Here is a 23,360-nt window from a genome sequence, read left to right as displayed (position 1 = left end):
ACTTTTTAAGAAGGAAAACTTAGAGGTGCAGGAGCAGGCTGTCCCTGTGTGCTGAAAGGCAAGCTGGCGGGGAAGAAGGCTGGCCTGGCTTAATAGAGAGCTGAGGCTGGAATTTAGGAATAAAAGGAGAATTTATAACTTTTGGAAGGATGGGCTGGCTACTAAAGAGGACTATAAGGATGCTATGAAGTTATGCAGGGAGAAAATTAGAAGGGCCAAAGCTCAACTAGAGCTGGCCTAGCTACTGCTCTTAAAGGAAGCAAAAGATGTTTCTATAAATACATCTGCAACAAAAGGAGGGCTAAGGAGAATCTGCACCCTCTGGTGGATGCGGGGGGAAACATAGTGACAGAAGATGATGGAAAGGCTGAAGTACTAAATGCCTTCTTTGCCTCAATCTTTAGTATTCAGGACAGTTGTGCTCCAGGTACTCAGCCCCCCTGACCCGGAAAACAAGGACAGGTAGCAGAATGAAGCCCCAATAATCCAAGGGGAAATGGCTGGCAACTTGCTACACCAGTTAGACACATACAGGTCTAGGGGTTGGATGGGATTAATCCAAGGGTTCTGAGGGAGGTGGCAGAGGTGATCACTGAGCCACTTTCAATTATTTACCAACAATCCTCGCTAACAGGGGAGATTCTAGTTGACTGGAAGTTGGCAAACAAGACACCTATTTACAAGAAGGGTCAGAAGGAGGATCTGGAAAATTACAGGCCTGTCAGTTTGACCTTGGTGCCAGGACAGATCATGGAACAGATGATCTTGAGTAACATCACATGGCACATACAAGAAAAACAAATGATCAGGCCCAGTCAGCGTGAGTTTATGAAAGGCAGGTCCTGCTTGACCAACCTGATCTCCTTCTATGGCAAGGTGACATGCGTGGTGGATGAGGGAAAGGCTGTGGATGTTGTCTACCTAAACTTCAGTAAAGCCTTTGACACCATTTCACACAGCATTCTCTTGGAGAGACTGGCTGCTCACGGGTTGGACAGGCGTACTCTTTCCTGGCTAAAGAACTGGCTGGATGACCAGGACCAGAGAGCTGTGATGAATGCAGTCCAGGTGGCAGCTGGTCATGAGTGGTGTTCCCTAGCGTTCAGTATTGGGGTCAGTTCTGTTTAATCTTTTTATCGATGGTCCTGATGACGGGATTGAGTGCACACTTAGTAAGTTTCCAGATGACACCAAGTTGCGTGGGACTGTTGATCTGCTGGAGGGCTGGGTCGCTGGGCTGAGGTCAGTTGTATGAGGTTCAACAATGCCAATGCTGGGTTCTGCATTTGAGTCTCAACAACCCCATGCAACTATAGGCTTGGGAAAGAGTGGAAAGCTGCCTGGCAGAAAGGCCAACAACATCCTGGCTTGTATCAGGAAAAGTGTGGCCAGCAGGACTAGAGGAGTGATTGTCCCTTTGTAGTTGGCACTGATAAGACCCCACCTTGAATCTTGTGTTCAGTTTTGGGCCCTTCACTATAAGAAAGACACTGAGGTGCTGGAGTGAGTTCAGAGGAGGGTGCCAAAACTGCTGAGGGGTCTGGAGCACAAGTCTGATGAGGAGCTGCTGAGGGAACTGGGGCTGTTTAGCCTGGACAAAAAGAGGCTGAGGGGAGACCTTGTCGCTGTCTACAACTACCTGAAAGGAGGTTGTAGCATGGAGGGTGTCCTTTTCCTGAGAAGCAAGCAATCGGACGAGAGGAAATGGCTTCAAGTTGCACCAGGGAAGGTTTAGATTGGATGTTAGGAAATATTTCTTCATGGAAAGGGTTGTGATGAAGTGGAACAGGCTGCCCAGAGAAGTGGTGGAGTCACCGTCCCTGGAAGTGTTAAAGACACATATGGATGAGGCTCTTAGGGACATGGTTTAGTGCTAGATTTAGGTTGTGGTTGGACTTCATGATCTTAAGGGTCTCTCCCTACCAAAACATTTCTATGATTCTATAAGGATGATTCAAAAAATTAGAATAAGCAAGGCATGTGCTTGTTTCAGTGAAGTCAAATGGTGTAACACTAGGCACAACTATTGCCTTAATCCTTATAATATTAAGCTGTGGCTGTTGTTATTCTCCATGCCTTGCAGCATCAGAGATCAGGTGTATCAATTCCGTTTATGTGGAGTAACCTTTGTAAGACAGAGGGCCTTTTTGGAGGGCATGATGGGATTTCGCACAGAATCTTACTTCCCCAGTCATCGATGTTAGAAATCAAAGAAGTTATTTTCTCTCTAAAAGCACTGCTTAATGCTGTTGCCTTCTGAAGGCTTTTGCTTATGACTGCAAGTGATGGAAAAATGAAATAGAGATATTTTTAAGATACTTGGTTTCCAAATGTGTATTTGATATACTCCAAGAATTTCCCAAGATGTACTTTAAAATCATAAGTGAATAAATATGTAAATAAATCAATTTGAATAAAAATAAGAATCTTTGAAGTATGTTTAATTATTCAGAAGTTAACTGAGAAACTACATAGGAAAGCCAAGATGTGCATTAAAATTATCAGTGAACAAATGTAATGAACAGATTTATCAAAATCTGGAAAGGTCTTCTGCTGAGTAAAAACTATAATGGGACAATTATTATTAATCTTAGCTGACTATAAGATCGGTTTTTACAAGGGCAATGCTACAGATAAGAATTGAAACTTGTATGAACAGCTGATTATTAGTCTGAATATGAAATAAACATTGGAAAAGCAATTCCAAAAGGCCATTGCTCAATTACTTTATTGATTAGGGATTAAGAAGACTAAATGATCAACAACACAGTATATGCTGTGAAAACTCTGGCTGTTGCAACATTTAGGAAGAGAGGACAGCTCAAACATACGATTTTAAACAGTGATATTTATATTTCAGATCAACTTAATTACAATTTTTAGCTATACAGCAGGGCTGTCAAACTCATTTTCACTGGGGGCCACATCAGCCTCACGGTTGCCTTCAACGGGCCGAATGTAATTTTAGGACTCTATAAATGTAACTACTCTTACATTACATTCAGCCCTTTGAAGGCAACTGTGAGGCTGATGTGGCCCCCGGTGAAAATGAATTTGACACCCTTGCTGTACAGAATTACCTAATCTCCATCTGCTCCTCCAAAAGCAGTAAAAAAATATGAGGATACCAGACATATAAACTGTTCCTTAATAATATCCATTTGGAACTCTTTAAAGAGGAAAAACAAACAAACAAACAACACAACAGAAATTGAATTAAAATAAACTACAAAACCCCTCAGAGAAATCCTAGGTATGAATCAGAAGAAAAACCATTACTGAGTAATTAATTGTTAAAACAGTTAAATGCAGTAAATATGAGAAGAAAACTATGTACATTTTGTTAAATTATCCTAGTCATGAATAAATGCAAATATATGAGCTATAAATAGTGGATGCAGACTGCGCTTTCAAGGCCAAATTTAGGTTCAACAGAAGAGGAAGAGTTGACATTTAATAATGCAATGGATTTGTCTTTTAGAAGAGAGATACTAATGATGGAAACCTGGAAAAGAGATGTAGGGAAAGGTGAATAATGAAATGTGTGGATAATGGATTTTATTACAACTGTCCAGAAAATGAGAAGACTGCGTAAGGACTCTCTGATGGGATTTTTTTTTTAATTTCTGACCTGTACATGTACATCTACTATCTGTTATGTATTGCTATTAGGTATTTGATGTGGATGAGCTTCTGTTTAGCCTAGCTGACTTCAGAGTAAAATTTATTTGTTATCTATTCAAGTTCCTTTTTATAAATTGTCTGATCATTAGTTCAGTTGTTACAAATATTGATGCATCTCTTGGTCCTAGATTGAATTTAGGCCATCATACACATAATGTCTTTTTGGGGGAGGGAAGTGTTCATCTTGTTTAGTTTTTATGTCGTGGTTTTTTGTTTTTTTTTTTTTTTTTTTGACAGCTTAACTATTTCCCTTTGGTTTTTTTTTTAAATTCAATTTATAAAATTGTAGTGATATTAGTACACTATCTGATCTTCCCAATAAATAACTGAAATTACAGAAATAGATTTAGAAACATATAGCACTATCAAAATGCAAGATATGAAGGTATTAATTTTCTCCTCATATTTTAAATGTAGCTCAACTCAATATCTGATTGATTCAAACTGACGCAAGTTTACTTGATGTTTTCCGAGGATTAAGTATGTTGTCCCCCTTTTCCTGACTGAATTCCAAGTAATCACAAAGGTACAATCTAGGGTGTGTTGAAAATAAAATGATTGTGTTGAATTATCCCTAAAATAGGTAGTAACATTTCAAAATGGACAGGTATATTATTTGATTCAGATAACCACAAGTAATAATTGTAAGATGATTTTTAACAAAATTTGAAGTTATACAAAGCTTTCTAGTCCCAATTGTTTGTGTGACTTAAGATAATATTAAAGATATGTCTCACAATATTTTTTTGCCTTATCCAGTCTTTAAGGACCCAGGCAGCCCTGATTTTACTATTATTGTGGGCAGTTACATATCTATTTTTTAAAAAAAATTTAGATACATTAAAAAACAAGCCAACACCCCAAAACATAACCCAAAACCCCAACTCCTCACCAGTAAACCGGACAGTGGCACTACATAGTAGTTCAGTGAAATATGTAGGTTTACAGGTTACAACAAATTTATAGAAAATAATTTCTAGGAATTAATTTCTATAAAAGAATTCTGCTTTTTCCCCTCCTTCCTTCCCCCTTTTCTCCTTCTTCCTCCCCACTCCTCTCCTCTCATTCCCCCTTACCTTTCAATACAAGAAAGGTTAAAAACACATAACATAAATGTAACCGCTTTTCTTCTGCTGCTTTAAGTGCCATTTTGACTTCATTATTTTCCTGTCTCATTTTTCTTAGATGTATGGTGATTGATAAAGCCAATGTATACATAGCATTTAGCTGTTCAAGTGGATTAAATTTTATCCTACTCATAGCAGATAAGGCATAGGATGTTACCAACTTTTTCCGAAGTCCTACTTTCAAAGCAGTTTGGTTTGTGTTAGACCACAATATCAGAGACTTACCTTGAGTTTTCTCAAAAGTCACAACCTGTTAAATGATCAGATGGCTTGGAGACAATCCTACCTTGATAATAAATACATTAATCTGCTTGTGACCAGTCTCTGCTCTGAATACAGTACTTAACTAAATTTTTGGATCAATTATGTGTCCTTTTTACATAATATAAGGGTTTTTTCTAAGTCCTACATTATGTTTTTGCAAATATATGATAGTTTCAAATATATTGGCACAAAACATGTAAGAACAACACACAGTCTTAAAGGTTTAGGTCTGTAGAATGAAAATAAGTGATGGTGATAGCACATATTTAAGATTTCCTTTATTTTAAATAAAAGTTCACATCTCACTTGATGTGTGTATTTATATTGTGCTTAGACTTAGAATTTCTACCTCAGACCAAACGTCAGGATTCCCAATGACTGAAAATTGTTGAAATCTAATGCTGTGGCTACTCCTTCAGTGTCCCGTGTATCCTTTTCAAAGTTCTCTCTAAGAAGAATTTGTGTGTTTAGGAGCTGAAATAAAAAACAGCTGAAAACATTATAGATTTGGATCTGTGATGCAGTGCCTTACTACGCTGTCAAATTCCCACATTCATGATGCCAAAGTTGTTTTGAGTTTGCAAATACTATGCCAGTGAATTCTGTATCATTTGGTGGAGTAATCCTGTCAACAGGAAAAAAAATAGACTGTGTTTGGTATTATATACTTTGCAACTGTTCACGTGCATTTCTTCACAAAGACCAAAACAGACACTTTTCATGGAACTTATGTTTAATGTTCTTTTTATGTAAAAGCAAATAGCAATAATAATGTTAGCTTTGATGGATTGTTCATTACATGAATTAAGTACACAACCCCTTAAAATATGTAAGGAACAGCTTAAAGAGGTGACTATGAATTTTCAGTGCACCTGCAGACTAAAACCTTCTTTCTTCTTATGTGCACTTATGTTCCTTTAGTAGTAAGTCTAGTCACATATGCATGTGTGTGTGAGGACATAACAAAATTAAAACTTCCATGTATTTGTAAGTGGAGACAATTCCATCGGAGTCCAGAGAGCTAAGCAAACTCCTATATGAATAAAAAATACCCAGTACTTGAACTGTCTGCCCTTAATTCAGATACATGTAATTAATTTAACTTATTAATCAGGATTTAAAATCAAAGATGGAAAAGGGAATTTGTCCAAAAACTTTACATTTTAAGAATGCAAATTTAAGTGTCACATTCCTAGATGTGATTCTCACTAAAAAATTTATTTCTTGCAAGCTTCATTTCAAATGGCAAAAGAGTCAGAAAAAAAAGTACCAGATTTCATCTATTCAGCTGTCTTCTTGTGTTAAGTTCCTGTTTTACTTGGTGGTCATTGTGATCTGAGTAATTACAAATAAAAGCCATAAATAAAAGAAAAAAGACGACCTTGAAAAAGGTGTAATGAATGCACTGTACAAAGACTCCACTGCAAATTAAAACAAAAGCTATAGCTACCAATGCTTCTTTGTCAGTCTTTATTTGGAGTTACATCTACAAATAAGCTACGCCAAAATATCCAAGAGGAAAAAAGAGAGATTTACTATTTGTGCTCCATCCATTTAAATATATAGTGTATTAGACTTCCTACTGTGTCCACCTCTTTTATTGATGGGAAATTAGCCTTGCCAACCTTGTTACATGGCCTCAAGAAATCTGATTTCTAGCTACTGCAGGAGGCACATTTAAAATGAATGTAGCAAATTGGACTTCCATTAACTTTTTTTTGAGTTTGATCCCACCTAGAACCAAGCTCTTTAACAATTCTTTAGATACTCCTCCTTTACATTTTTTTGTACAGGTTTGGAATGATGCTCTCAGAGTGGCGCCTAGTCCCAGAGCTCTTCCAAACTGACACCAGAGAATAAGACACAGGCAGCACTTGGAAGAGAAAATTAAAAACAAAACAAAACCACAAACAATCAAAATCAATTGTAGTGGAAGGTCACAGATAAAAAACAGAATGGGTTTATAGAAATCTACACATCATCTGAGCTTTTTTGCCAAACCTCTGTTAGTTGCTTCTGGAGCATTTGAATTTCTACTACTGACTCCCTCAGGAGTATGACCTGTGGGCTTGAATCTGCTGTGGAAAAGGATTTCGTCCCACAAAACCAATGAGAAAAGATAGTATTTCATGCCCAGAATGCCAGTGGAACAGTGTGAATCTGTGTTTTTCTAGACAGACTCCTAAATTTTGACAATTTTATTAAAGATTATTACAAGTGTCCTGGGTCTCATAAAAATTCTGGAAATCAGTCTCCACAGGATTTTGCACATATTTGAAAATGCTGAGGTTTAATTTGAAAGCTTTGATATAAAATGTCTTATTTTAAAACTCAGATTTTTTGGGAAAAAAAATAAATTAAAGAGGTGGTGTAGGAATTTTGACTTCTGTTTGGCTGTAGTTTTGTAAGCAGATTTCTAAAAATCAAAAACATGAATTGAAGTCTGCCAACAAAATCAATGTGTTTTTAAAGAAAAAATAAAGTCTCATAACTTTTTGAACCATGTAGTTAAATTTTCACATTAATATTCCCTCCTTTTGACTATATTAGTATGAAAATATTGTTTGTTACGGTTTACATTTTTTTAAGATGATATCTGCCTTTATCTGTCACATTCATTTATAATAATGCTTTCCCTTGTATAGCCAGTCAGTTCTGACACCTGTTTGAGCAGACAGTTCTATCTGGAGATCTCTTAGTGATACAACACTACAAATAACTAAGACATATCCCAAATATTGTCCTTGTTTCTTGAGGCACAGATATCCTAAAAGGCTACGGGTTTCAGTGGAGAAATGTGTGGGTAAAGCTTTTAATCTTGTAGGTGACAATCTTTTTAACAGGGTGTCCTAAGGCTTCACTGCTGCTTATTGTGACAGTCTTGCCTGATCCTAATTAGTGTTGTATGAAACAATGTCCAGACAGTAAGTAGCATGTGGTGGGAATCACTACAAATAAGTCATTTATAATAGATTGCACAAGATCACTCCCTCCAAATTCCTCCAGCATTATTCAGCAAAATTTGTGTCCTCAAATATTCAGATGTTACACTCTATAGAATCATAGAGTAGTTTGGGTTGGAAGGGACCTTCCAAGGTCATCTAGTCCAACCCCAAAGCAATGAGCAGGGACATCTTCACCTAGATCAGGTTGCTCAGAGCCCCATCCAGGCTGACCTTGAGTGTCTCCAGGGATGGGGCATCCAGAGAATTCCAGGGCACAGAACCCACACAGCCACTGTCTTATTTTACACATTTTGGATGGGACACACACAAGATTATATATTTTTAGGAATAGAAAGACACTATATAGGGTCTGAGGCATCAAGTGTTGTATATAATGGATGATGCCAGTCCATGTCACTCAGTCTTAGGACCAGAGAATAGTTTTAGGCTTGTTGCTTTTAATAGAATATATATAGTCTGTAAGGTTTGTGAATGCAACAGTGTTAAAAGTCTTAATAAAACATGTAAAATTTAATATTTTATTAAATCAAATGAAACATTATAAATCATAAAAAATTAAAATATTCACTTTTGACATTTTGAATGACTGGCTGGTAATAGGGTCTAGTAGATCTGCTCTTGGAACTGTGAAGGGAGTGTGGGGAATGAAACAGAGGAAAAGCCTTTAAATACGAGAAGCACTAACCTCAAACAATCTTCTAATAATGCATTTGCCTTGAATGAATGATGGAAGCCAAATCTATTATATCTGGGAGAAGAAACAGACGAAGATGATACAAACTTGAAGGAGTTATATGAGAAATAGTTTTTTCCATTAAATTTGGATCTTTGTCTCCATAAACTATTCTGTCTATAATATTTCTAGCATAAGATTTCCTGCATTTTTTTTAAATCAATGCTTTTATGTGAAATGTTCAATATATATGTTCAGCATGCATTACATGGTTTATTTCTTTTATAAGCTTTTTCTATACTCCATGTATCCTTTCCTATCCTATCCTATCCTATCCTATCCTATCCTATCCTATCCTATATATGTATATATATCCTATTCATTATTTTGCCATGTAGTAGCTGATAGTAAGTCCTTACTTTGTTTCATTAGAAAGTATACTCAGTGTAAAAATGATAAAGAGTGAATGGGTGAAACCAGTGAACAAAATGTGCATTGCTAACATAGGAGTGGTTTGCTGTAGAAGTCAGTCAGCCGAAAATGCTTACTTTTCAGAGATGTACTTACAGACTCTAAGGACTGGGAAACATTATCGGAAGTTTGCAGAAGGTCAGCTTCAGCTATCAATTTTTTGGAAACTTCTTCTCTGGCAGTAATCCACCAGCTTCCCATTAGAAAAAAGCAGGTGATGCAACGCCAGCCACAGATGAGGGTATCTCCTAAGGCACTGGGTGACACAACTAGAATACTGTTTTCAATTTCTACTCCCAAATAAACACATATTAAAAAGACATTCTTACATTCTCAAAAAGGCCCAGATTCACTAAAATTGACTAGAAAGGAGGTTCTTAGGTTACTAAATTAGTTTGCCCAATCTAATTAGCTAATGTGATATAGCTAATTAGCTTACACAGTATAATGGCTTATGTAATTCCAACATTCTGCCTTGCAAAACACTTTTTTTTTCTATTGTGCTTCCAATAATTTGATAGTAGTATGATAGTAAAGATAAACACTTTCTTAATGCATAGAGTATGACTTCCAGCTAATAGAAGCTTTTTGTAAAATATTTTCTCATATTACCCATACTAATCTCTATTTTTAAGCATAATCAATACAAAGGAAGCAAACTTAAAATATGGTAATGCACAATTTTTATAAAGGAATGCACAAAGATATAGAAACTCTTCTACTCTTCTTACTAATACACAAGGCTGAATTGTCAGAGAAACGTAATTGATGTTCCTCTTTATTGTTTCATGCTTACTTCTAGTCTTAACATTTTTGTTTCCTTGACAGTTTTTTCTTTTCAAGGTAGCGGCTGTCATGCTAGTGCAAGATAGCAGATCAGGAAGTCCTTACCTATTCCATGGACTTCCTAGGACTGTTTCTCCTTGCACGACTTGAAAGGAATTGCTTCATTTTTCATTTCCTAGTATGCTTCTTGTATTTCAATTGACTTTATCCCTCTAAGCAACCTGTACACCTTCCCTCATACCTATTAGAGGGAGCTGCCACGTGGATATAAAGCTATTATAAATTTTATTCTGACACCTGAATCAGGAACTGCTGTTAGCAGATACAGGGTATTATGACTCGTGTGATCTGGCATTCAGATGTACGTTCACAGCTGATTACTTAGGTGCTGTCCTAAGTAAACACTGGTTTGAAAGCTTTTCTAAAGATGAGTTGGGGATACATATATCTGTATAATCTTACTAATAGGACTTAGTAGACTAGCTTGGTATAATGGATTCATGTCTGGAGCTGACCTTCTGACTTGTCACTTCTACACAGAACTTGTCAGTTCTACAGAGAACTTGTAAGTTCTGTGTTCTAACTTCTCATTCACTGTATGCCCTACAAACCTGAAGACCTTTCCCATAAGCATGCAGAATCACCTTGTTGTTGTTGTTGTTGTTGTTGTTGTTTTAAATGATGGAGTTGGAAGTAGAAGCATTTAACCAGACCCAAGAAAAAGACAAAGGCATGCCTGTATCTGAAATTTTGTCTCTTTTCTAGAGTTACTGTTAGGTTGTACATAGGAATATCTTAAAGCTGATTCTGAAAGCTCTTTGTGGATTTAACAGCTAGGCAGTGTTTTATTCTTAAAAGGCTAAGGACATATTATCAACTTCTGTGTAATCACCTACCATGACAGTGGTAACCCAGGAGGTGAAATATCACCTTTTTGCCATACTTGTACTGAGCCATCAGGAATTTCATCATAGAAGGAGAGTTTGCTACTCATCAAACTGCAGAACTATTTACGCAGGGACTTTCTTTTAATATGCTTCACTGTACTGTCAATAGAGTAATAAACTGCAACAAAGATTTTCATGTTTTTGAATGAAAAACATTTGTAGAATCAAAAATGTTGCGTGGTAAGTCAACCATGCATCCTAGTTTAAAATGCAATGTCAAACACTTTGTATTTAGTCCTAGGAAAGAGCTTCATTTTTAATGTAACACTAAGGAAAAGTATAATAAAAAAATTAACAGACAGTGAGCCAGAAAAATACAATTACAATTACACTGTGTATATTCTAGGCATTTTGAATACATTTTTAGAAATGTCCCAACATGATAGCTGTTAAAACACTACGGATTTCAGGAAAAAGACAAAAAAAAAAAAAAAAAGGAAAAAAAGTCCAACAAAACCAGCAAAAATAAAGTAGCCTGGAAGAAAAAAGAATGAGATTGAGTATCATCGGTGTATCATAGAAGATAAATACTATGCACTAACTTTATGTAGGATGAAACTACACATATACCAAAGTATAATCCATTTTTCCTGTAACTGTATGTTATCACTGGTTTAGTTGATGTCTACAACGTCTGTCCTCCATCCAAAGACTTCAGATACTAGCAATGAAATAGGGGCCATTTTTTTTGCTTCCTTAATCTGGATGATCACTTGCTGGTGCATCTTTATAGGCAGAATTAGACTCCTGTGGAGAACTTCTACAGATGATGTTCTGCCACCCAGTCAGGATCACATAAGAAACTTTAATGCAGTATGCTGCTTGTTGTGCTGAATTCTAGCACCTTTCAAGGCCCGAGTTTACTCTGGTGCCTTGCTGCTTCTATTTACTATTTATGACAGTCTCATTTTCATTGTTCTAAGTCAGTCTGAGGTTAAGCACATGCTTAGAAATCTGGCTCAGTTGAGACCCTAGTTAAGTGACCTGAAACTGCACATTTTAAGTGGTATAAATAAGAAATCTGCAATCAGTATAGCAACATCTGCCAGACTTCATAATAACAAACTCAGTAGGAACACATTCAGGAAGGGATGACAGCAGCAAAGGAATTGCTGAACTTATTTATTTACTTATTTCTTTATTTTATCAAGCTTAATCCACTGGCTTTGTCACTAGGACAGTAATGCTCACTTTCCAACCACCAGGTTATTATTAGATGTTCTTAGTTCTACATAAATTCTGAACAGAAACTTCTAAATAAATCAGCATTTTCAAGTGTCACAGATGAAAGCACTTATAATTATTCAGAATATCAGGTTCAACGTGATTTTGAAATCTAGCTTTCTGCTTGAAAGACATTGAAATATGTATTGCATTATTTGATGAATAATTAACCAAAGAGTTAAAGTAATACAACTATACTAGTGCAGAATTTAATGGAAAAGCTAACCTTGCCCTTCTTTTCCCCTCTTGCTCCCACTGCACACCTTCTACTACCCCTTCACACTGCAGCTGAAAGCTTGCTTTTCAAATTATACTGATGTAGCAACAAAAGTCAGAGTATGCATTTAAATGAAGCTGTTTTGATAAGGTGAGACCTAGAGTTCTTAAATTAGGTTTCAGAAACAGATTCATTTTAGACTGATTTGACATTTCATTGTTAAATTAGTCCTTTTTCTGTCACGGTGGAACTGAAAAGGTTAATGAGAACCTGCAATTTACAGTATAAAGTTACTTGAAATATTGATTTTTTCCTTGTTTAAGAGACCCTGTCCTGCCTAACAGGGGCTGTGATTCTAAAGCACATTTGTTGAAGCTTTCTGCCTATGGGGCATGTTTACCAATGATGTACCAGCATCAATCATAACTGCATTCAGAGTGTTCTTAACTCTCTGTAGTAGCAGTAGGGCCACCTATATGCTGCTCACCAGCAACAGTCTGCCAGTCCCATTTGTCTCTAAGGGAGCACATTGATAATTCTATGGAGAGGCAATCTGGTAAGAAATTACCCTCAAAAGTAAAAAAACACCCTTCCTCCTAGACAAATGCTGCTTCAATGATGTGGAGTGACTAAGTCAGTGCAAAATATAAGTATGTAACAATCCAAACCAAAAAGAGAGTGTAAGATCTTTTCATGTTCATTTTGGATAGAATCCAAATTGATGTTAACATGAAATATTACATTATTGAATAACTTGCAGGCCATATTAAAAATATAAGAACTGAGAATAAGTGGGGCATCTAAGCCTTCTACAGAAAGCCAAACAATATGAGAGAACTAATGTCTTATTTTTAACACTAATCTCATAGTGAATCAGGAGGTAAAGCAAACTTTTGAGGATTTGAGGATTGTTTTTAGAAGTCCCTATCGTACCAAACTCATTCAGTTTTAGTCAAACAGTGGCATAGCTGTAGAAACAAGCTTTCATCAAATAGATCTAGTGTAGAAACATCTAGAATATAGAGTCTAAGTTTTCTCATATTGTAACATATATTGGTTATAGTATTTTGGAACCTGATAATTAGAATTACTCCAAAACAAGAGCAGCAGCTCAGTTTTCTGTTGAGGATATGACTCAAGAAAGTGTTTGCACTATTTTCACTGCAGTCATTGGTAAGTATCTTTCCTGAACAGTTGAGGTTGATTTGTTTGTTTGTTTGTTCTTCTTACTGGATCAAAGCCTAATAAAGTTCTCTTCACTACATATGATTACTCAGTCAGATGAGTGATCAATGGCAGCGATTAGACCAAAGAGATTTTTACTAACCAGAGCCTACTGCCTGACTTGAAAACAGCTTTTTTATTATTCTTCTGTGACAGTCTATGGTGCTCAGGTTTCTTTAGGATGAACCTTTGATTATGTTTACTTTATATATATACACACACACATATATATACTCTGTATATATAGTTTGTATATACACAGTACAAAGAGGTGTGTATTTTTCTGGGTTGATGATGCATCTAGCTATTTTATTCCCAGCTTTCAGTGCTGGGGACTGAAATTTGCAAATGGCCAGGAAAATCAAAGAGATTACATTAAAATCCACAGCCATCCAACTCAGTCGTGTACACTTTATAGTTCATTTTGTGGATAAATGCTTGCAGGATCAGGACGTAAATAACAGCTAGCTTTATGTTAAACCTGTCTGTGCTCATGCAGGGTCTCACATAGTTTTCTAATAATTCTGTTCAAAGTGTCAGTATTCAACAGATCATGAACTTGGGAATAATAGATAAAGTAACATAAACAACAGAAAGGGATTGGTTACAGGACAAAACATCTCTCTTAGTTTTATGCCTGTCATATCATTTTAGATATGAAGACAGAGACCTATATTCAAGTATGCCTTTTCAACTTCACTGTGAATCTGCTCCTAAAACAAAAAAGTCTACAGAAAAAGTATTCCAAGAAACATCATGTCACATTTTTGTTGTGATTTTTGCTTTGTGACTTTAGAAATTTGTGCCCTTTTCTTTATACAGCTCCAGATGCCCTGATTGTAATAAGCATTTGCAAGTCAATGTATCATAGATCATCATGTGTTATACTTCTGCACATGATCTATTAGACTGGGAAGAGTGGGGCTTTCAGGGGCCTGGAAAGAAGAGCTGGTGCCCAAGAGAAGGGTTCCCCAAAAGCAGATCTGATTTCAGAAAGAGGAAGCCGAAGCTCCTGATTGGAGGTTTGGTCCCTGTAAGTAGGGAAATCTCCTAGAGATGTGGGAGATGAGCAGAGACCAATGCTGGAGCAGGCCAAAGGCCATGACCACTAATGCCAGAGGTGGACAATGGTGAGCGGTGGCACAGCAGGAACCAACATGACTTTCTCCACAACTGGCCCAGCGCAGTAGCCCCCTCTCCATGGAAAGTCAAGTGAGATGGTGTGCAAGACAATAAGGTAGGGTAAATACTGTCATCTTCTTGGTTCTTCAATAAACTCCAGTTGGCCAAACAAGGTGTTGGTATTCAAAGATGTATCAACCTTCATCACCTCAGCAGTTGTTGCAGTAAGCAGGGGTGCATCAGTAAGAAGACAATAAGGTATATTTGTTTGTTTTTCCCTTCAGTGAGTCATTTCAGATTCCCTGATATGTGTCTGGAAGAAGTGGAAGTCTGTCTTAATCGCTGCAGGGCATTATCCTCAGAACTGTCAGATTCTCAATTAACTGCTCTGAAGGATCTGCTATATTACTTTCTAAACAAGAAAAGTAAATAGTGTTTTAGCTGTTAGAAAGTGCATCTTAGGCCTGATTTACTGCTGCAGTATTGTTGAGGCTGCTTCCTCTAATGACAGTCCAACAGTCCATAATATCCCTTATGCTTCTCCACCCCACTTCAACACACACACAGAATTCTTTTTTCTGTGACTTGATTCCCACAATTTTCCTAGTTCATGCTCCTCCACAAAATTAACCGCTCTTAATATTAATACCTTTGCTAAAATATTCCAGGATATTAATACCTTCACTAAAATATTTCAGAATAAAGAATGAACTCTGTATGTCACCCTTCCTGTCTTCTCTAAACCCTTTTTCTCTGCTCAGTTCCATTATGACAGGGAAGGGGCATAATTTTTTTTCTTTTTTTTTTTCTGTAAACTATTAATAGCTAAACTGCTGTGGTAGATCTGGATCTGTCTGTATGAAATACTCTCTGAGTTTCAGTTCCCTCTTTTCCTGGCAGATATGACTTCTCAGAACTCCCAAGATTTGCCATATCAGTGCATTGTTAATATGTCTTCTGTAAACTCTTGAGTGAATCTGGCAGTTGGTAGTGATTATTAACCTTGCACTGAACCAGCAATTAATCTATTCAGGCTGCAAAGGAAAAAGAAAGAGAGAAAAAGAACAAGAGAACACAAACTTGCCTGCTCTGGCTCAGTGATTCTGGTGAATCTGAGTACCCTGATCTGATATTGTTTAAACTCATTAGTATTCTCTATCTAATCTGCAGATTTAATTCATTACATACATCATTTCCCCGTAGCCTATACACCCATTTGTAATTTCCACGACATATTTTTCATCTGCATGCCTTAGCCTTGACAGAGAAAACATGAGGTTAGGAAACAAAATATTTGATAAATACATATTTAGTGGTCTGTGAAGTAATAACAGAAAAAAATCTAAGCCTTTTTCTGCCCTGCTGCATTCTGCTGCATTGTGCTGACTGGGGAGCGACGCAAAATTTAGTTCCACATACCTTTAAAATAATCTTAATGCTGTTGGCATTTCATTGAACTTTAAGGAAGATGCATTATTACTTATTGTAATGCCAGAAATGAGTAAACACAACTGCATTTTCCAACATTATTTGTCTTACCTTGTATGGGAAGACTAGTTCTAAGGTGAACCATTTATGACTGCATCTTCACCTAGTCTGATGCATTTGTCAGCTGCAGGATAAGGCAGAGATCTCAGCACCTAATGCCAAGGGTGTAGGAGTGGCTGCAAGGAGCCAGTGAGCAAAGTGCAGAGCTCTGTTTCAAACTGTCACAAGCACCAGTTGCCCATAGAAGAGCAAAAGGGAAGGACAAGCATATAAAAAAAGAATTTTCCTGATTACCATTATCCAACATTCTCTAGCTCTTGGCTTTCCTCATCCAAAGTTTCAAGTTTTCTTCCATGAGATTGACCAGTCCTTTTCTGAATCTACACAAATTTTTAGAGCTACAGTATTCTGTGGCTAGTTGTGAAACTTCAACCTGCACATTGCATGAATATTTTTCTTTGCTGTTTCTGTGTTTCAAAAATAGTACTTGTTAGTTTCATTATGGTCTCCAGATTGTTTTGCAAGACAGAAAAAAAAACAAAAAATTCCTCTTCTTTGACTCTATCCCAACCACAATATTTACACAGCTCTATCATACAACTGTGGCAGATGCATCTTCCCCCTCCTCCCCCAAAGCACTAGAAGATTCTAGACTGATAGACCAATATGGTCATGTACCTGCCCCTTGATTGACAGACAGGGCCCTTGACCAATGGAACACCTTGGTTCAAGAAGTTTCTAGACTACTACCATAAATGACCATAGCTCAGATTCAACTTAGGGAGATTCTCATTGAGTTGGTCAACCTCGGAACAGTGGCTCTGCGGTGGAAGGCTCTCTCCTCCTCAGACTGGGATGCCATCTAAGGGAAGCTCCTCAAGGGCTGTTACACTTTGCCTTACTGGTAAGCGATCTTCTGGGCATCCTTGAGAGTCCTCACTTTGTATGAGTGGAAAGAAGTGCATTTTGAATCATCATTCTAGAGTTTTGGGATATCTTGAGGTTGAATTTGCTACATAGTAATTGAACTCTTAAGTGGTATCTGAATCTGTGTTTTATAATGTTGTCAGAATGCTGAATAATTTTGGATTAACCCTGTTTCTAGTTGGTTTTCCACTAAATAGTTCTGGTTAGAATAAAGTCTATTTGGAGCTTATCACCTGTCTAAAATGATTTTTGAGGTGCCTCTGTGACACAACCCCTCAAGTAATTTCTTTCCCTGGCTGAGAAGTCTATTCAATCTTCACTTGTTTGGAAGATGTTACATAACTTTTGTCTTTCTTGTTGCTGTCTCTGAGAGTTTTTCCCATTCTGCTATATAATTTTGTGAGATGAAGGGACCAGAACTGCATGTAACATTCAAGATGCTGACACACGCTGAAATTATACAGTGGATGAATGTGTAATTACATCCTTTCCTCTCCACTTACTGCAAGTTTTTCTATCATCCTCAGACACCTTTATGCAACTCACCTTGCTCTGTGAAAATAAACACCTTCCAGGGATAATGATATAGGTACTCTGTAAGACTGCCAAAGCCATTAGATACCTCTAGATCTCACCTTACTTTATAGGTAGTATATCTTCATAATATGCCACCATGACTACATGTGTAATTGTATTTTGCACGTCTTGTGATGGCATTTTGCCTCTTCAGAAGTGTGAGATACCTTGAAGAATTCTCTTTAGCTGTAAGAAGAAACATTTACATTCTTTGATCATCTCATTTCTTCTGATGTCCCCTTGCTTGTTGATAAATATTATCACATAATCATTTGCTTGATTGGTCTTGACATCTCAGGAGAGATAAAGGAACCATCTTTGCTTCTAGACTGCTGAGTCCTTTCTTGTTATTGTTTTCTCTAATGAGCTATTTTCTGCACTTTTTGCAATGAAACTCTTTTTGTTTCTGAGTCTTGCAGAATTCCATTTGTAGTGAAGTCTTCCACATTACAGGTCTAGTGAAAAATCTTCAAAGGTGGTCATTACCTGAAGGATTTATATCATATTAATATATGAGGTTTTACACATTAATATCTAGACATGCATGCACACACATGCAGGAGCACATGTACACACACATCCCTAATCCTAAGGGATAGGCTTCGTTACTTCTCTCCTGTATTGCTGTCTGTTATTTGGCTTAACAGTTTGTTCATGATTCTGAGAAAGAGGTCTGTATGGGGCTTTACAGAGGTCAGTTGTGTGGCAGTAGCCTATGATTTTGGGTGCTTTTCCCCTATTGTAATGATGTGGTACAAACACCAAAAGATGCTGCTTCTAGTCTTTACCACAGGGAAGATGCTCGCCTTGGTCCTTCTTGTTCCCTCCACCCAGACAGGATTACTAGGGTGATGGACAGACTTTTCCTAGAGTAATCTAGATGATCAGATGATATTACAGAATTCAGTGGCCCCGGTGAACAGGCTGTCCTTCCAGGAGGACTTAGAGACTCTTCCACAGTGCCTTTTCAGATAACAACTATCTAAGCTATTTAGTATCTCTGTATATGAGTTCTCTAAATTGTAAAATAGAATAGTGATATCTGTCTTCTCAGATACCTTCAAATGTGCTGTACAGGTATAAGCAACTGACTGATTTTAAAGAAATAACTTGCTCTTCATCTGCATTTAAACAGTATTTATAACACACAGATTTAAACATCTGGGTTTTTTCTAATGGATTATGTCCTATATATCAGTAACTTTAGCATCTAATATTCATACCAAATTTCCAGGAAGGTTCAGGCAAAATTCTTCTGCGAAGAGCAGTTGTCTCCAAAGCACTGTCACATATTTCCAGTGGAAGTGGCAGCTCCTGTTCATCAAAGAGATGCAAGGCTTCAAAGGTTGCTTTGTTATCAAGCTTGAATGATGAGATAACATTTTCTTTGAGTAGAAATAGGTTATTGTTTTTTGGCCTGGTTTCCTATGGAACTAAGCCTTATGCAGTTACATCATCTATTTGCCTATTGTTTGTCCATTCCCATTTGTCTTTTTTCTTATCTGTCACCCAGTTTTCTCCAGAACTACTTGTAAGCCCTTTCATAAATTTCAACCAGATATGAAAGAGAGGTATAAAGACCATTATGTCCAATAAACTATTTTTTAACTATGTATAAGAGAATTAAATTAGCACACATATTGAGAAGAAATTAGGAAGAACTCAGCCTCATCACTTTCATTTGACAGTAGCCATATTGCTAGTAAGTGTATGTGAATTGGCCAATCAATCCACATAGGTGTAGGTCCCTACTGAACCTTTTAGAACTATTTCTCCTCAGATGAACACGTCACAGAGAAGCACTAGGACTGTAAATGTAAAAACCCATGTGAAACTAGGTTTAATTATTTTTGCTTCTGATTGGACAACCTTTCTCATTTCAAGGATGACTTTACCATTTTCTACAATATTCTTTGCATTTGCTGAGGATCTGTGCACAGTGATCTATGCACCAGAATGTAATTACTACTATTTTTTATATTGGAAGGTTGTACATTGTTTCCTTACTGTCTCAAGAGCCTTGGTTTACAGGTGCAGCTTGCCATAAGCAAACAAAGCAAATGCTTTATTAGAAATTAACTTCCCAAAGACTTCTAAATCTTGGTTCTTCTTGCAGAGTCTTCATTAGGAAACATCTTGTCTTCGTCATTGATACTTCAGATCACAGTACAAGAGAGATACATTTATGATAGCTAAGTAGTCGGAGCAGAAAGATCTTGGTGTAGAATGAGTTTTCTGGGAAGACTGCAGTAATTCAAAGTCTGCCCCCATCTCTACACATTCTCTCTTAAAAATATTTTCCACTATAATTAGAATGACATTCACAGTGGTAGGTACCATTTTCGCTACAAACGTAAACAAACAAACCTTCCCCAATTAGTTTCCCACAATGACTGAGGGAGCAGAGCTAAAGATTCCATTAGGAGCCTTGGTATGCTAATCTAATTAGCCTGGGAAATGCTCAGATACTATGGAACTGGAATCAATAAAACCTCTGAAAAGCTAGACTTACATTTCAGCCACAAAAAAAAGGTTATGCAGACATTTCACTATTCTTTTGCTTATGATTTACATGAGCAATAAGCAGAACGCACACAATTCTTTTATAAAGGTTCACCTGTAAATAAGCATACCATGGCCTGAATATTTCTTGTCATAAAAATTAGCAGAATTAATTTATGAGCATTAATATCATCCATACACAATTTACAGAGTGTCATTCTTTCTGTGAAGAGAAAATATATTCAACCTCATAAAATAATTGTCAAACTTCTAACAACTAGAATCTAATTTCCACTCCTACCAGTTATGTAAGTTTTGATGGAACTTACTCATAAGACCACTCTCAGCAGCTGTCAAAGTAGCTGAAGATCATCTTTGTGGCTTTTGTGTCATAGCTTTTAGTGGGAAATGAAAACTCTGCTCTTAGATCAGGGACAGAATTTCCAGAAAGTGCCTTAGTTGTTTTCAAGGACACCCAGCCTCTCAAGCTGTGTTCCCCACAGGTTGCAAAGTCCAAGCAAATTTCCCTGAACTTTTTCACATAGAGTGAAATCTGCATTTAGTTTACAAACTCCCACAGAACAATATGAGGTAAATCTGCATGAAGCAATATTTACTTATATACGTGCAAGTACTTTTTAGAGTACAGCAGTGATGAAAAAAAAAAATAATAATCAGCACTGAAAAAGCAGCATGGAAGTGTCATTGCTGAAAAGGTTTTGCTGCAGTTAAATTTGATGCCAATGTGCCCTTCATCATCAATTCAGCCACTCCAAATAGCTTGTCTGGACAGCAAAACTAGCTCGCTCTGAAGCTTCTGTCTTCCTCTTACCTATTATTTTGCTATGCATCATGTAGCTTCTAGACAGCTTAATTGTTTCTTCACACTATGTAAACCATTTAACTTCACTGGCATCCTACAGAAATTAAGCTCATCATGGACCCAGTGGCCCAGATGACAACACTTTCCCACAAGGTACAGCAGGGAACTGTATTAGTGGTAAGGCTCAAAGAAAAGAAAACACTATCTGTGACACATGGTTTTAAAGGGACTGGAAGAAGAAAGTGATTTGTCAGAATTTAGTTGTAGTGGTCAAGTAGTAGGGTTACAAATACTGATTCAGAATCTATTGTCAGTAAAAGTGGCAACGGTTTTTCTCTTTCATTATAGTGAAAAGGAAAAACAAAACAAAACAACACCCTAAGACATCTGAATTCCGTATCCTTTGCCCTACATTGGAATGAAATTACTTGAACAGTAGAATAAATGTAAGTCAGAAAGGGAGAGAAGTCCAGCCATTTGTTTTCAGTAGGATTTGTTGGTTAAATAATGATCAAATTGAGTGAAAGTGGTAAAATTTTGCACAGCATTTGTTTGCAAGCTAGTAGGTTTGGGTTAGCACTGGTGTTGAATCTGAGTATTCCAAACTGTGATTCAGAACACGATTTTCTCTAAATGTACTTGCCAGAGGTAAATGTAATAATTTATGGACTGTGCAGAAAATGTTTTCTTCAGCTATTTGTTATTCAGAAAAGGTTTTCCTTTACTCTTACTCTTAGGCTTTTATGCTGGCAGGCTTATTAAGGTCAAGCCCTATCAAAATATTACCTCAGGGGTCAAAAGTGTGGTGTAGTCATTCCCAAGGCTATTATACATTTTGGTGATCAGCTGCTAGACGGCACTTAAGAGATATCCATAGCAGTGCACCAGCCCCTGGAGAATGAAACAACATCTAGTTTTTGACAGCTCCTTGTAGTCACGAACTGGGAGATTTATGAGGTTAGATTTGATCTCTAGTCTTGTCTAAAGCCAGGTATGATGTATGCTGCATTACTAAACAGGCTACTAGGCAAAGCTAATATAGCTTCTTAAAGGTGAACTTGAACTCTAGCTAGCTAGCTAAATCCATTTTAATGCTAGCTTTGAGAGTTAGGGAAATGTAATCTCACAGGTGCATTTGATTAAAGCAAACAGCTAAAACAACTCCCTGTCTACTTTCTGGTTATGTTTCTTCAGCAGCAATGGAAGCACAAGCCTAGAAAGGATGAATTTTCACCTATGTTGTTTAAAATTTCCAATGCTCTCCTGTGCTGAAAGTAGTCAAGACCCTCTCTTCACCATGTTCTGTTAAGCCCTGGATCAATATGGTCTGACTCTGTATCTTAAGCTGGCTAGGAACTACTAAAACTTTTAGACTCTTTTTATGCTACATTACACTCATTTAGACAACGATAAATTAAGGTGGAAGTCTGTTTGTCTCCTCATAAAGACTAAGTTTTGAAAGATAAATTATTAAATGAGACCTTATTCTCTTGCATATTATGTTCTCTGATGAAGGTAAAGAGTAAAACGCATTTGAGTGCTTGAGCTGCATCAAAACCAGCCTCAGTATTTACAAATATGATAAAATTGCTGAATAGCTATGAGCAGTTCCATGTATTTGTTTGGAACATTACTCTGAATTGACCTGTAATTATTTCTAGTGCCCTGGAATTCAGTATCTGTTACTTGCAATCCAAGATCTCAAAGTCTGTGACTAAACCTTATGTCAGTCAAATTGCTGAATAACTTCAGGGGAAATGGGCTGGAGAATTTTGCCGCTTCTTAAAGGGAAACAGAGTTCTTCTGCTCTTTGCAAGCAGAAGCAGCAGCAACTCCAGGAAAAAAAAAAAAAAAAGTGAAATATATATTCCCCCACCAAACCTCAAAAGATAGATCCTATAGGATTTATCCAAAAGGATGATCTATGAGGGAAATACTCATACATTAAAGAGTGAGACATAAGTCATAGTTGGTTACAGCCATTAACTGGTTGTATAGTGCTGTCAACCTTCATTCTTACTGAGTAAAACCTTATTCCATGTACTAACCCCACCAAAAACAGTGGACATGCTAATCTGACCCTCATCAGTACCAACCAAATTTTCTTTAAATTTTACAAGACTTTAATTCATCTTTCTTTACATACAAACAAGTTGTTCAGGCTTTCCCTTAGTATTTTCTTTCTCCTCCCCATTTCTTAATTACGCTGAAATACTAAAAGGCTTTCTCACCACACTGTTTTATTTACCTGTCTTTAATTGCTATCATTTCACATGACATATTATCAGTTAATAAGATGATGAATAGCTGGGTGTCATTTCAGAAGTTGCTTCAGCAAG

The 23,360-nt window shown here is 36.9% G+C and overlaps 1 protein-coding gene across 2 annotated transcripts in view; it reads left to right on the top strand.

The window, feature by feature from the left end:
• The first annotated feature begins 16,961 nt into the window (after positions 1-16,961).
• Positions 16,962-23,360, top strand: part of CDH7 (cadherin 7) — a 138,882-nt gene continuing 132,483 nt past the window's right edge. Inside the window, exon 1 of one of the 2 annotated variants that reach the window (XM_065053064.1) lies at positions 16,962-17,097. The gene's annotated coding sequence lies outside the window, so the exon portion shown is untranslated. The remainder of the gene's footprint in view (positions 17,098-23,360) is intronic. The other variant, XM_065053065.1, reaches the window with a different exon arrangement.

The sequence above is a fragment of the Columba livia genome, chromosome 2, assembly GCF_036013475.1.
Source record: "Columba livia isolate bColLiv1 breed racing homer chromosome 2, bColLiv1.pat.W.v2, whole genome shotgun sequence".
In the NCBI taxonomy this organism is placed as follows: Eukaryota; Metazoa; Chordata; class Aves; order Columbiformes; family Columbidae; genus Columba; species Columba livia.
This window is presented reverse-complemented; position numbering and strand designations above follow the sequence as displayed.